Source organism: Equus caballus, chromosome 8, assembly GCF_041296265.1.
Source record: "Equus caballus isolate H_3958 breed thoroughbred chromosome 8, TB-T2T, whole genome shotgun sequence".
Taxonomy (NCBI): Eukaryota; Metazoa; Chordata; class Mammalia; order Perissodactyla; family Equidae; genus Equus; species Equus caballus.
Genome location: NC_091691.1, coordinates 35,602,650 through 35,614,741, shown reverse-complemented (window position 1 = coordinate 35,614,741; position 12,092 = coordinate 35,602,650).

Genomic DNA, 12,092 nt, shown 5'->3' with positions numbered 1-12,092 from the left:
ACTGTTGAAAGCGAGTTCTTTCTCAGCTTCCTAAAGAGATGGAAGGAAGATGGTCTGTGGCTTGTCGCCCCTTGAGGGGTGGGGGGAGCCAGTGCATTGTGCATTCCACGTCCAGAGCAATGAAGGGCACGGCTCAGAGCAAAGGGGTTTTTCTGACCTAGCTGCTTGCCGACACTCTCTCCAGCAGTGCCCAGTGGTGGTTGGAAAAAGGCGTGCAGTCTATCGCCTCCTAAGCACGTGGACGCTCAATCATTTGGGACTCAGCCCAGTTGCTTCAGGGGAAGATGTAGGCATTTCGTCTGAGCCGGGTTAGCAAGGTGGAATTGCGGCAGAAGCAGAAGTCCTAAAGCTGCAAGTTAAGGGCTGGGAAGAAAGGCCATTTGAGCTGCCTTTTTATGAGAAGTTCCCCGGTCTGCTGTAACAGGACTGTGGAAAGCGAGTTGTTTGTCAGCTTCCTAAAGAGCTGGAGGCAAGACAGTTTATGGCTTGTCTCCCATTGAAGGATGGAGGCAGTGCTTTGTGCCTTCCACCTCTAGAGCAATGGAGGGCACGGCTGATAGCAAAGGGCCCTTTCTGACATAGGTGCATTCTGACCCTCTCTGACCCAGTGCACAATGGCGGATTGTAAAAAGCCTATTGTCTGCTCCTGCTAAGCATGCGGAAGCACAGTCATCTGGGCCTCGTCCCCGTTGCTGAAGGGGAAGATGTAGGCATTTCGTCTGAGCCGGGTTGGCAAGGTGGAACTGTGGCAGAAGCGGAAGTCCTAAAGCGGCCAGTTAAGCACTGGGAAGAAATGGCATTTGAGCTGCCTCTGTATGAGAGTTTCCTCGTATGCTGTAACAGCAGTGTGGAAAGCGAGTTGTTTGTCAGCTTCCTAAAGAGCTGGAGGCAAGACAGTTTATGGCTTGTCTCCCATTGAAGGATGGAGGCAGTGCTTTGTGCCTTCCACCTCTACAGCAATGGAGGGCGCGGCTGAGAGTAAAGGGGTCTTTCTGCCACTGGTGCTTTCTGACACTCTCCCAACCATTGCACTTCGTGGTTAGTTAAAAGCCTATTGTCTCTCTCCTCCTCAGCATGTGGAACCACAATCATATGGGCCTCATCCCCATTGCTCAAGGGGAAGATGTAGGCATTTCGTCTGAGCCGGGTTGGCAAGGTGGAAATGTGGCAGGAGCAGAAGTTCCAAATCTGCGAGTGAAGCGCTGAAGAGAAATGGCATATCAGCTGCCATTGTATGAGATGTTGCCAGGACACAGAAAGAGCACTGTTGAAAGCGAGTTCTTTCTCAGCTTCCTAAAGAGATGGAAGGAAGATGGTCTGTGGCTTGTCGCCCCTTGAGGGGTGGGGGGAGCCAGTGCATTGTGCATTCCAGGTCCAGAGCAATCAGGGGCACGGCTGAGAGCAAAGGGGTCTTTCTGACCTAGCTGCTTTCCGACACTCTCTCCAGCAGTGCCCAGTGGTGGTTGGAAAAAGGCGTGCAGTCTATCGCCTCCTAAGCACGTGGACGCTCAATCATTTGGGACTCAGCCCAGTTGCTTCAGGGGAAGATGTAGGCATTTCGTCTGAGCCGGGTTGGCAAGGTGGAATTGCGGCAGAAGCAGAAGTCCTAAAGCTGCGAGTTAAGGGCTGGGAAGAAAGGCCATTTGAGCTGCCTTTTTATGAGAAGTTCCCCGGTCTGCTGTAACAGGACTGTGGAAAGCGAGTTGTTTGTCAGCTTCCTAAAGAGCTGGAGGCAAGACAGTTTATGGCTTGTCTCCCATTGAAGGATGGAGGCAGTGCTTTGTGCCTTCCACCTCTAGAGCAATGGAGGGCACGGCTGAGAGCAAAGGGCCCTTTCTGACATAGGTGCATTCTGACCCTCTCTGACCCAGTGCACAATGGCGGTTTGTAAAAAGCCTATTGTCTGCTCCTGCTAAGCATGTGGAAGCACAATCCTGTGGGCCTCGTCCCCGTTGCTGAAGGGGAAGATGTAGGCATTTCGTCTGAACCGGGTTGGCTAGGTGGAACTGTGGCAGAAGCGGAAGTCCTAAAGCGGCCAGTTAAGCACTGGGAAGAAATGGCATTTGAGCTGCCTCTGTATGAGAGATTCCTCGTATGCTGTAACAGCACTGTGGAAAGCGAGTTGTTTGTCAGCTTCCTAAAGAGCTGGAGGCAAGACAGTTTATGGCTTGTCTCCCATTGAAGGATGGAGGCAGTGCTTTGTGCCTTCCACCTCTACAGCAATGGAGGGCACGGCTGAGGGTAAAGGGGTCTTTCTGCCACTGGTGCTTTCTGACACTCTCCCAACCATTGCACTTCGTGGTTAGTTAAAAGCCTATTGTCTCTCTCCTCCTCAGCATGTGGAACCACAATCATATGGGCCTCATCCCCATTGCTCAAGGGGAAGATGTAGGCATTTCGTCTGATCAGGGTTGGCAAGGTGGAAACGTGCAGGATGCAGATGTCCCAGACTGGCGAGTGAAGTGCTGAAAAGAAACGGCGTTCAGCCTCCTTTGTATGAGATGTTCCCAGGACGCTGTAAGAGCCCTGTGGAAAGGGAGTTTTTTCTCCACTTCCTAAAGAGCTGGAAGCAGGACAAGATGTGGTTTGTCTCCCATTGAGGGGTGGATCCAGAACCAGTGCCTTGTGCCTTCCACCTCGAGAGCAATGGAGGGCATGGCTGAGAGCAAAGGGGCCTTTCTGACATAGCTGCTTTCCGACGCTCTCTAAGCAGTGTAAAATGGTGGTTGGCAAAAGGCATGCAGTTGATCGCCTCCTAAGCATGTGGATGCTCAATCATCTGGGAATCAGCACAGTTGCTTCAGGGGAAGATGTAGGCATTTCGTCTGAGCCGGGTTGGCAAGGTGGAAATGCGGCAGAAGCAGATGTTGCAGATTGGTGAGTTAAGGGCTGAAAAGACACGGTGTTCAGCTGCCTTTGTATGAGACGTTCCCAGGACGCTGTAAGAGCACTGTGGAATGCGAGTGCTTTCCCAGCTTCCTAAAGAGCTGGAAGCAGGACAGTTGATGGCTTGTCTCCCATTGAAGGATGGAGGCAGTGCTTTGTGCCTTCCACCTCTAGAGCAATGGAGGGCACGGCTGAGAGCAAAGGGCCCTTTCTGACCTAGGTGCATTCTGACCCTCTCTGACCCAGTGCACAATGGCGGTTTGTAAAAAGCCTATTGTCTGCTCCTGCTAAGCATGCGGAAGCACAGTCATCTGGGCCTCGTCCCCGTTGCTGAAGGGGAAGATGTAGGCATTTCGTCTGAGCCGGGTTGGCAAGGTGGAAATGTGGCAGGAGCAGAAGTTCCAAATCTGCGAGTTAAGCGCTGAAAAGAAATGGCATATCAGCTGCCTTTGTATGAGATGTTGCCAGGACACAGAAAGAGCACTGTTGAAAGCGAGTTCTTTCTCAGCTTCCTAAAGAGATGGAAGGAAGATGGTCTGTGGCTTGTCGCCGCTTGAGGGGTGGTGGGAGCCAGTGCATTGTGCCTTCCACGTCCAGAGCAATGAAGGGCACGGCTGAGAGCAAAGGGGTCTTTCTGACCTAGCTGCTTTCCGACACTCTCTCCAGAAGTGCCCAGTGGTGGTTGGAAAAAGGCGTGCAGTCTATCGCCTCCTAAGCACGTGGACGCTCAATCATTTGGGACTCAGCCCAGTTGCTTCAGAGGAAGATGTAGGCATTTCGTCTGAGCCGGGTTGGCAAGGTGGAATTGCGGCAGAAGCAGAAGTCCTAAAGCTGCGAGTTAAGGGCTGGGAAGAAAGGCCATTTGAGCTGCCTTTGTATGAGAAGTTCCCCGGTCTGCTGTAACAGGACTGTGGAAAGCGAGTTGTTTGTCAGCTTCCTAAAGAGCTGGAGGCAAGACAGTTTATGGCTTGTCTCCCATTGAAGGATGGAGGCAGTGCTTTGTGCCTTTCACCTCTAGAGCAATGGAGGGCACGGCTGAGAGCAAAGGGCCCTTTCTGACCTAGGTGCATTCTGACACTCTCTGACCCAGTGCACAATGGCGGTTTGTAAAAAGCCTATTGTCTGCTCCTGCTAAACATGCGGAAGCACAGTCATCTGGGCCTCGTCCCCGTTGCTGAAGGGGAAGATGTAGGCATTTCGTCTGAGCCGGGTTGGCTAGGTGGAACTGTGGCAGAAGGGGAAGTCCTAAAGCGGCCAGTTAAGCACTGGGAAGAAATGGCTTTTGAGCTGCCTCTGTATGAGAGTTTCCTCGTATGCTGTAACAGCACTGTGGAAAGCGATTTCTTTCTCAGCTTCCTAAAGAGCTGGAGGCAAGACAGTTTATGGCTTGTCTCCCATTGAAGGATGGAGGCAGTGCTTTGTGCCTTCCACCTCTACAGCAATGGAGGGCACGGCTGAGGGTAAAGGGGTCTTTCTGCCATTGGTGCTTTCTGACACTCTCCCAACCATTGCACTTCGTGGTTAGTTAAAAGCCTATTGTCTCTCTCCTCCTCAGCATGTGGAACCACAATCATATGGGCCTCATCCCCATTGCTCAAGGGGAAGATGTAGACATTTCGTCTGAGCCGGGTTGGCAAGGTGGAAACGTGCAGGATGCAGATGTCCCAGACTGGCGAGTGAAGTGCTGAAAAGAAACGGCGTTCAGCCTCCTTTGTATGAGATGTTCCCAGGACGCTGTAAGAGCCCTGTGGAAAGGGAGTATTTTCTCCACTTCCTAAAGAGCCGGAAGCAGGACAAGATGTGGTTTGTCTCCCATTGAGGGGTGGATCCAGAACCAGTGCCTTGTGCCTTCCACCTCGAGAGCAATGGAGGGCATGGCTGAGAGCAAAGGGGCCTTTCTGACATAGCTGCTTTCCGACGCTCTCTAAGCAGTGTAAAATGGTGGTTGGCAAAAGGCATGCAGTTGATCGCCTCCTAAGCATGTGGATGCTCAATCATCTGGGAATAAGCACAGTTGCTTTAGGGGAAGATGTAGGCATTTCGCCTGAGCCGGGTTGGCAAGGTGGAAATGCGGCAGAAGCAGATGTTGCAGATTGGTGAGTTAAGGGCTGAAAAGACACGGTGTTCAGCTGCCTTTGTATGAGACGTTCCCAGAACGCTGTAAGAGCACGGTGGAATGCGAGTGCTTTCCCAGCTTCCTAAAGAGCTGGAAGCAGGACAGTTGATGGCTTGTCTCCCATTGAAGGATGGAGGCAGTGCTTTGTGCCTTCCACCTCTAGAGCAATGGAGGGCACGGCTGAGAGCAAAGGGCCCTTTCTGACCTAGGTGCATTCTGACCCTCTCTGACCCAGTGCACAATGGCGGTTTGTAAAAAGCCTATTGTCTGCTCCTGCTAAGCATGCGGAAGCACAGTCATCAGGGCCTTGTCCCCGTTGCTGAAGGGGAATATGTAGGCATTTCGTCTGAGCCGGGTTGGCAAGGTGGAAATGTGGCAGGAGCAGAAGTTCCAAATCTGCGAGTTAAGCGCTGAAAAGAAATGGCATATCAAGTGCCTTTGTATGAGATGTTGCCAGGACACAGAAAGAGCACTGTTGAAAGCGAGTTCTTTCTCAGCTTCCTAAAGAGATGGAAGGAAGATGGTCTGTGGCTTGTCGCCCCTTGAGGGGTGGGGGGAGCCAGTGCATTGTGCCTTCCACGTCCAGAGCAATGAAGGGCACGGCTGAGAGCAAAGGGGTCTTTCTGACCTAGCTGCTTTCCGACACTCTCTCCAGCAGTGCCCAGTGGTGGTTGGAAAAAGGCGTGCAGTCTATCGCCTCCTAAGCACGTGGACGCTCAATCATTTGGGACTCAGCCCAGTTGCTTCAGGGGAAGATGTAGGCATTTCGTCTGAGCCGGGTTGGCAAGGTGGAACTGTGGCAGAAGCGGAAGTCCTAAAGCGGCCAGTTAAGCACTGGGAAGAAATGGCATTTGAGCTGCCTCTGTATGAGAGTTTCCTCGTATGCTGTAACAGCACTGTGGAAAGCGAGTTGTTTGTCAGCTTCCTAAAGAGCTGGAGGCAAGACAGTTTATGGCCTGTCTCCCATTGAAGGATGGAGGCAGTGCTTTGTGCCTTCCACCTCTAGAGCAATGGAGGGCACGGCTGAGGGTAAAGGGGTCTTTCTGCCATTGGTGCTTTCTGACACTCTCCCAACCATTGCACTTCGTGGTTAGTTAAAAGCCTATTGTCTCTCTCCTCCTCAGCATGTGGAACCACAATCATATGGGCCTCATCCCCATTGCTCAAGGGGAAGATGTAGGCATTTCGTCTGAGCCTGGTTGGCAAGGTGGAAACGTGCAGGATGCAGATGTCCCAGACTGGCGAGTGAAGTGCTGAAAAGAAACGGCGTTCAGCCTCCTTTGTATGAGATGTTCCCAGGACGCTGTAAGAGCCCTGTGGAAAGGGAGTTTTTTCTCCACTTCCTAAAGAGCTGGAAGCAGGACAAGATGTGGTTTGTCTCCCATTGAGGGGTGGATCCAGAACCGGTGCCTTGTGCCTTCCACCTCGAGAGCAATGGAGGGCATGGCTGAGAGCAAAGGGGCCTTTCTGACACAGCTGCTTTCCGACGCTCTCTAAGCAGTGTAAAATGGTGGTTGGCAAAAGGCATGTAGTTGATCGTCTCCTAAGCATGTGGATGCTCAATCATCTGGGAATCAGCACAGTTGCTTCAGGGGAAGATGTAGGCATTTCGTCTGAGCCGGGCTGGCAAGGTGGAAATGCGGCAGAAGCAGATGTTGCAGATTGGTGAGTTAAGGGCTGAAAAGACACGGTGTTCAGCTGCCTTTGTATGAGACGTTCCCAGGACGCTGTAAGAGCACTGTGGAATGCGAGTGCTTTCCCAGCTTCCTAAAGAGCTGGAAGCAGGACAGTTGATGGCTTGTCTCCCATTGAAGGATGGAGGCAGTGCTTTGTGCCTTCCACCTCTAGAGCAATGGAGGGCACGGCTGAGAGCAAAGGGCCCTTTCTGACCTAGGTGCATTCTGACCCTCTCTGACCCAGTGCACAATGGCGGTTTGTAAAAAGCCTATTGTCTGCTCCTGCTAAGCATGCGGAAGCACAGTCATCTGGGCCTCGTCCCCGTTGCTGAAGGGGAAGATGTAGGCATTTCGTCTGAGCCGGGTTGGCAAGGTGGAAATGTGGCAGGAGCAGAAGTTCCAAATCTGCGAGTGAAGCGCTGAAAAGAAATGGCATATCAGCTGCCTTTGTATGAGATGTTGCCAGGACACAGAGAGAGAACTGTTGAATGCGAGTTCTTTCTCAGCTTCCTAAAGAGATGGAAGGAAGATGGTCTGTGGCTTGTCGCCCCTTGAGGGGTGGGGGGAGCCAGTGCATTGTGCCTTCCACGTCCAGAGCAATGAAGGGCACGGTTGAGAGCAAAGGGGTCTTTCTGACCTAGCTGCTTTCCGACACTCTCTCCAGCAGTGCCCAGTGGTGGTTGGAAAAAGGCGTGCAGTCTATCGCCTCCTAAGCACGTGGACGCTCAATCATTTGGGACTCAGCCCAGTTGCTTCAGGGGAAGATGTAGGCATTTCGTCTGAGCCGGGTTGGCAAGGTGGAATTGCGGCAGAAGCAGAAGTCCTAAAGCTGCGAGTTAAGGGCTGGGAAGAAAGGCCATTTGAGCTGCCTTTGTATGAGAAGTTCCCCGGTCTGCTGTAACAGGACTGTGGAAAGCGAGTTGTTTGTCAGCTTCCTAAAGAGCTGGAGGCAAGACAGTTTATGGCTTGTCTCCCATTGAAGGATGGAGGCAGTGCTTTGTGCCTTCCACCTCTAGAGCAATGGAGGGCACGGCTGAGAGCAAAGGGCCCTTTCTGACCTAGGTGCATTCTGACCCTCTCTGACCCAGTGCACAATGGCAGTTTGTAAAAAGCCTATTTTCTGCTCCTGCTAAGCATGTGGAAGCACAATCCTGTGGGCCTCGTCCCCGTTGCTGAAGGGGAAGATGTAGGCATTTCGTCTGAGCCGGGTTGGCAAGGTGGAACTGTGGCAGAAGCGGAAGTCCTAAAGCGGCCAGTTAAGCACTGGGAAGAAATGGCATTTGAGCTGCCTCTGTATGAGAGTTTCCTCGTATGCTGTAACAGCACTGTGGAAAGCGAGTTGTTTGTCAGCTTCCTAAAGAGCTGGAGGCAAGACAGTTTATGGCCTGTCTCCCATTGAAGGATGGAGGCAGTGCTTTGTGCCTTCCACCTCTACAGCAATGGAGGGCACGGCTGAGGGTAAAGGGGTCTTTCTGCCATTGGTGCTTTCTGACACTCTCCCAACCATTGCACTTCGTGGTTAGTTAAAAGCCTATTGTCTCTCTCCTCCTCAGCATGTGGAACCACAATCATATGGGCCTCATCCCCATTGCTCAAGGGGAAGATGTAGGCATTTCGTCTGAGCCTGGTTGGCAAGGTGGAAACGTGCAGGATGCAGATGTCCCAGACTGGCGAGTGAAGTGCTGAAAAGAAACGGCGTTCAGCCTCCTTTGTATGAGATGTTCCCAGGATGCTGTAAGAGCCCTGTGGAAAGGGAGTTTTTTCTCCACTTCCTAAAGAGCTGGAAGCAGGACAAGATGTGGTTTGTCTCCCATTGAGGGGTGGATCCAGAACCAGTGCCTTGTGCCTTCCACCTCGAGAGCAATGGAGGGCATGGCTGAGAGCAAAGGGGCCTTTCTGACATAGCTGCTTTCCGACGCTCTCTAAGCAGTGTAAAATGGTGGTTGGCAAAAGGCATGCAGTTGATCGCCTCCTAAGCATGTGGATGCTCAATCATCTGGGAATCAGCACAGTTGCTTCAGGGGAAGATGTAGGCATTTCGTCTGAGCCGGGTTGGCAAGGTGGAAATGCGGCAGAAGCAGACGTTGCAGATTGGTGAGTTAAGGGCTGAAAAGACACGGTGTTCAGCTGCCTTTGTATGAGACGTTCCCAGGACGCTGTAAGAGCACTGTGGAATGCGAGTGCTATCCCAGCTTCCTAAAGAGCTGGAAGCAGGACAGTTGATGGCTTGTCTCCCATTGAAGGATGGAGGCAGTGCTTTGTGCCTTCCACCTCTAGAGCAATGGAGGGCACGGCTGAGAGCAAAGGGCCCTTTCTGACCTAGGTGCATTCTGACCCTCTCTGACCCAGTGCACAATGGCGGTTTGTAAAAAGCCTATTGTCTGCTCCTGCTAAGCATGCGGAAGCACAGTCATCTGGGCCTCGTCCCCGTTGCTGAAGGGGAAGATGTAGGCATTTCGTCTGAGCCGGGTTGGCAAGGTGGAAATGTGGCAGGAGCAGAAGTTCCAAATCTGCGAGTGAAGCGCTGAAAAGAAATGGCATATCAGCTGCCTTTGTATGAGATGTTGCCAGGACACAGAAAGAGCACTGTTGAAAGCGAGTTCTTTCTCAGCTTCCTAAAGAGATGGAAGGAAGATGGTCTGTGGCTTGTCGCCCCTTGAGGGGTGGGGGGAGCCAGTGCATTGTGCCTTCCACGTCCAGAGCAATGAAGGGCACGGCTGAGAGCAAAGGGGTCTTTCTGACCTAGCTGCTTTCCGACACTCTCTCCAGCAGTGCCCAGAGGTGGTTGGAAAAAGGCGTGCAGTCTATCGCCTCCTAAGCACGTGGACGCTCAATCATTTGGGACTCAGCCCAGTTGCTTCAGGGGAAGATGTAGGCATTTCGTCTGAGCCGGGTTGGCAAGGTGGAATTGCGGCAGAAGCAGAAGTCCTAAAGCTGCGAGTTAAGGGCTGGGAAGAAAGGCCATTTGAGCTGCCTTTGTATGAGAAGTTCCCCAGTCTGCTGTAACAGGACTGTGGAAAGCGAGTTGTTTGTCAGCTTCCTAAAGAGCTGGAGGCAAGACAGTTTATGGCTTCTCTCCCATTGAAGGATGGAGGCAGTGCTTTTTGCCTTCCACCTCTAGAGCAATGGAGGGCACGGCTGAGAGCAAAGGGCCCTTTCTGACCTAGGTGCATTCTGACCCTCTCTGACCCAGTGCACAATGGCGGTTTGTAAAAAGCCTATTGTCTGCTCCTGCTAAGCATGTGGAAGCACAATCCTGTGGGCCTCGTCCCCGTTGCTGAAGGGGAAGATGTAGGCATTTCGTCTGAGCCGGGTTGGCAAGGTGGAACTGTGGCAGAAGCGGAAGTCCTAAAGCGGCCAGTTAAGCACTGGGAAGAAATGGCATTTGAGCTGCCTCTGTATGAGAGTTTCCTCGTATGCTGTAACAGCACTGTGGAAAGCGAGTTGTTTGTCAGCTTCCTAAAGAGCTGGAGGCAAGACAGTTTATGGCCTGTCTCCCATTGAAGGATGGAGGCAGTGCTTTGTGCCTTCCACCTCTACAGCAATGGAGGGCACGGCTGAGGGTAAAGGGGACTTTCTGCCATTGGTGCTTTCTGACACTCTCCCAACCATTGCACTTCGTGGTTAGTTAAAAGCCTATGGTTTCTCTCCTCCTCAGCATGTGGAACCACAATCATATGGGCCTCATCCCCATTGCTCAAGGGGAAGATGTAGGCATTTCGTCTGAGCCTGGTTGGCAAGGTGGAAACGTGCAGGATGCAGATGTCCCAGACTGGCGAGTGAAGTGCTGAAAAGAAACGGCGTTCAGCCTCCTTTGTATGAGATGTTCCCAGGATGCTGTAAGAGCCCTGTGGAAAGGGAGTTTTTTCTCCACTTCCTAAAGAGCTGGAAGCAGGACAAGATGTGGTTTGTCTCCCATTGAGGGGTGGATCCAGAACCAGTGCCTTGTGCCTTCCACCTCGAGAGCAATGGAGGGCATGGCTGAGAGCAAAGGGGCCTTTCTGACATAGCTGCTTTCCGACGCTCTCTAAGCAGTGTAAAATGGTGGTTGGCAAAAGGCATGCAGTTGATCGCCTCCTAAGCATGTGGATGCTCAATCATCTGGGAATCAGCACAGTTGCTTCAGGGGAAGATGTAGGCATTTCGTCTGAGCCGGGTTGGCAAGGTGGAAATGCGGCAGAAGCAGATGTTGCAGATTGGTGAGTTAAGGGCTGAAAAGACACGGTGTTCAGCTGCCTTTGTATGAGACGTTCCCAGGACGCTGTAAGAGCACTGTGGAATGCGAGTGCTTTCCCAGCTTCCTAAAGAGCTGGAAGCAGGACAGTTGATGGCTTGTCTCCCATTGAAGGATGGAGGCAGTGCTTTGTGCCTTCCACCTCTAGAGCAATGGAGGGCACGGCTGAGAGCAAAGGGCCCTTTCTGACCTAGGTGCATTCTGACCCTCTCTGACCCAGTGCACAATGGCGGTTTGTAAAAAGCCTATTGTCTGCTCCTGCTAAGCATGCGGAAGCACAGTCATCTGGGCCTCGTCCCCGTTGCTGAAGGGGAAGATGTAGGCATTTCGTCTGAGCCGGGTTGGCAAGGTGGAAATGTGGCAGGAGCAGAAGTTCCAAATCTGCGAGTGAAGCGCTGAAAAGAAATGGCATATCAGCTGCCTTTGTATGAGATGTTGCCAGGACACAGAAAGAGCACTGTTGAAAGCGAGTTCTTTCTCAGCTTCCTAAAGAGATGGAAGGAAGATGGTCTGTGGCTTGTCGCCACTTGAGGGGTGGTGGGAGCCAGTGCATTGTGCCTTCCACGTCCAGAGCAATGAAGGGCACGGCTGAGAGCAAAGGCGTCTTTCTGACCTAGCTGCTTTCCGACACTCTCTCCAGCAGTGCCCCGTGGTGGTTGGAAAAAGGCGTGCAGTCTATCGCCTCCTAAGCACGTGGATGCTCAATCATTTGGGACTCAGCCCAGTTGCTTCAGGGGAAGATGTAGGCATTTCGTCTGAGCCGGGTTGGCAAGGTGGAATTGCGGCAGAAGCAGAAGTCCTAAAGCTGCGAGTTAAGGGCTGGGAAGAAAGGCCATTTGAGCTGCCTTTGTATGAGAAGTTCCCCGGTCTGCTGTAACAGGACTGTGGAAAGCGAGTTGTTTGTCAGCTTCCTAAAGAGCTGGAGGCAAGACAGTTTATGGCTTGTCTCCCATTGAAGGATGGAGGCAGTGCTTTGTGCCTTCCACCTCTAGAGCAATGGAGGGCACGGCTGAGAGCAAAGGGCCCTTTCTGACATAGGTGCCTTCTGACCCTCTCTGACCCAGTGCACAATGGCGGTTTGTAAAAAGCCTATCGTCTGCTCCTGCTAAGCATGTGGAAGCACAATCCTGTGGGCCTCGTCCCCGTTGCTGAAGGGGAAGATGTAGGCATTTCGCCTGAG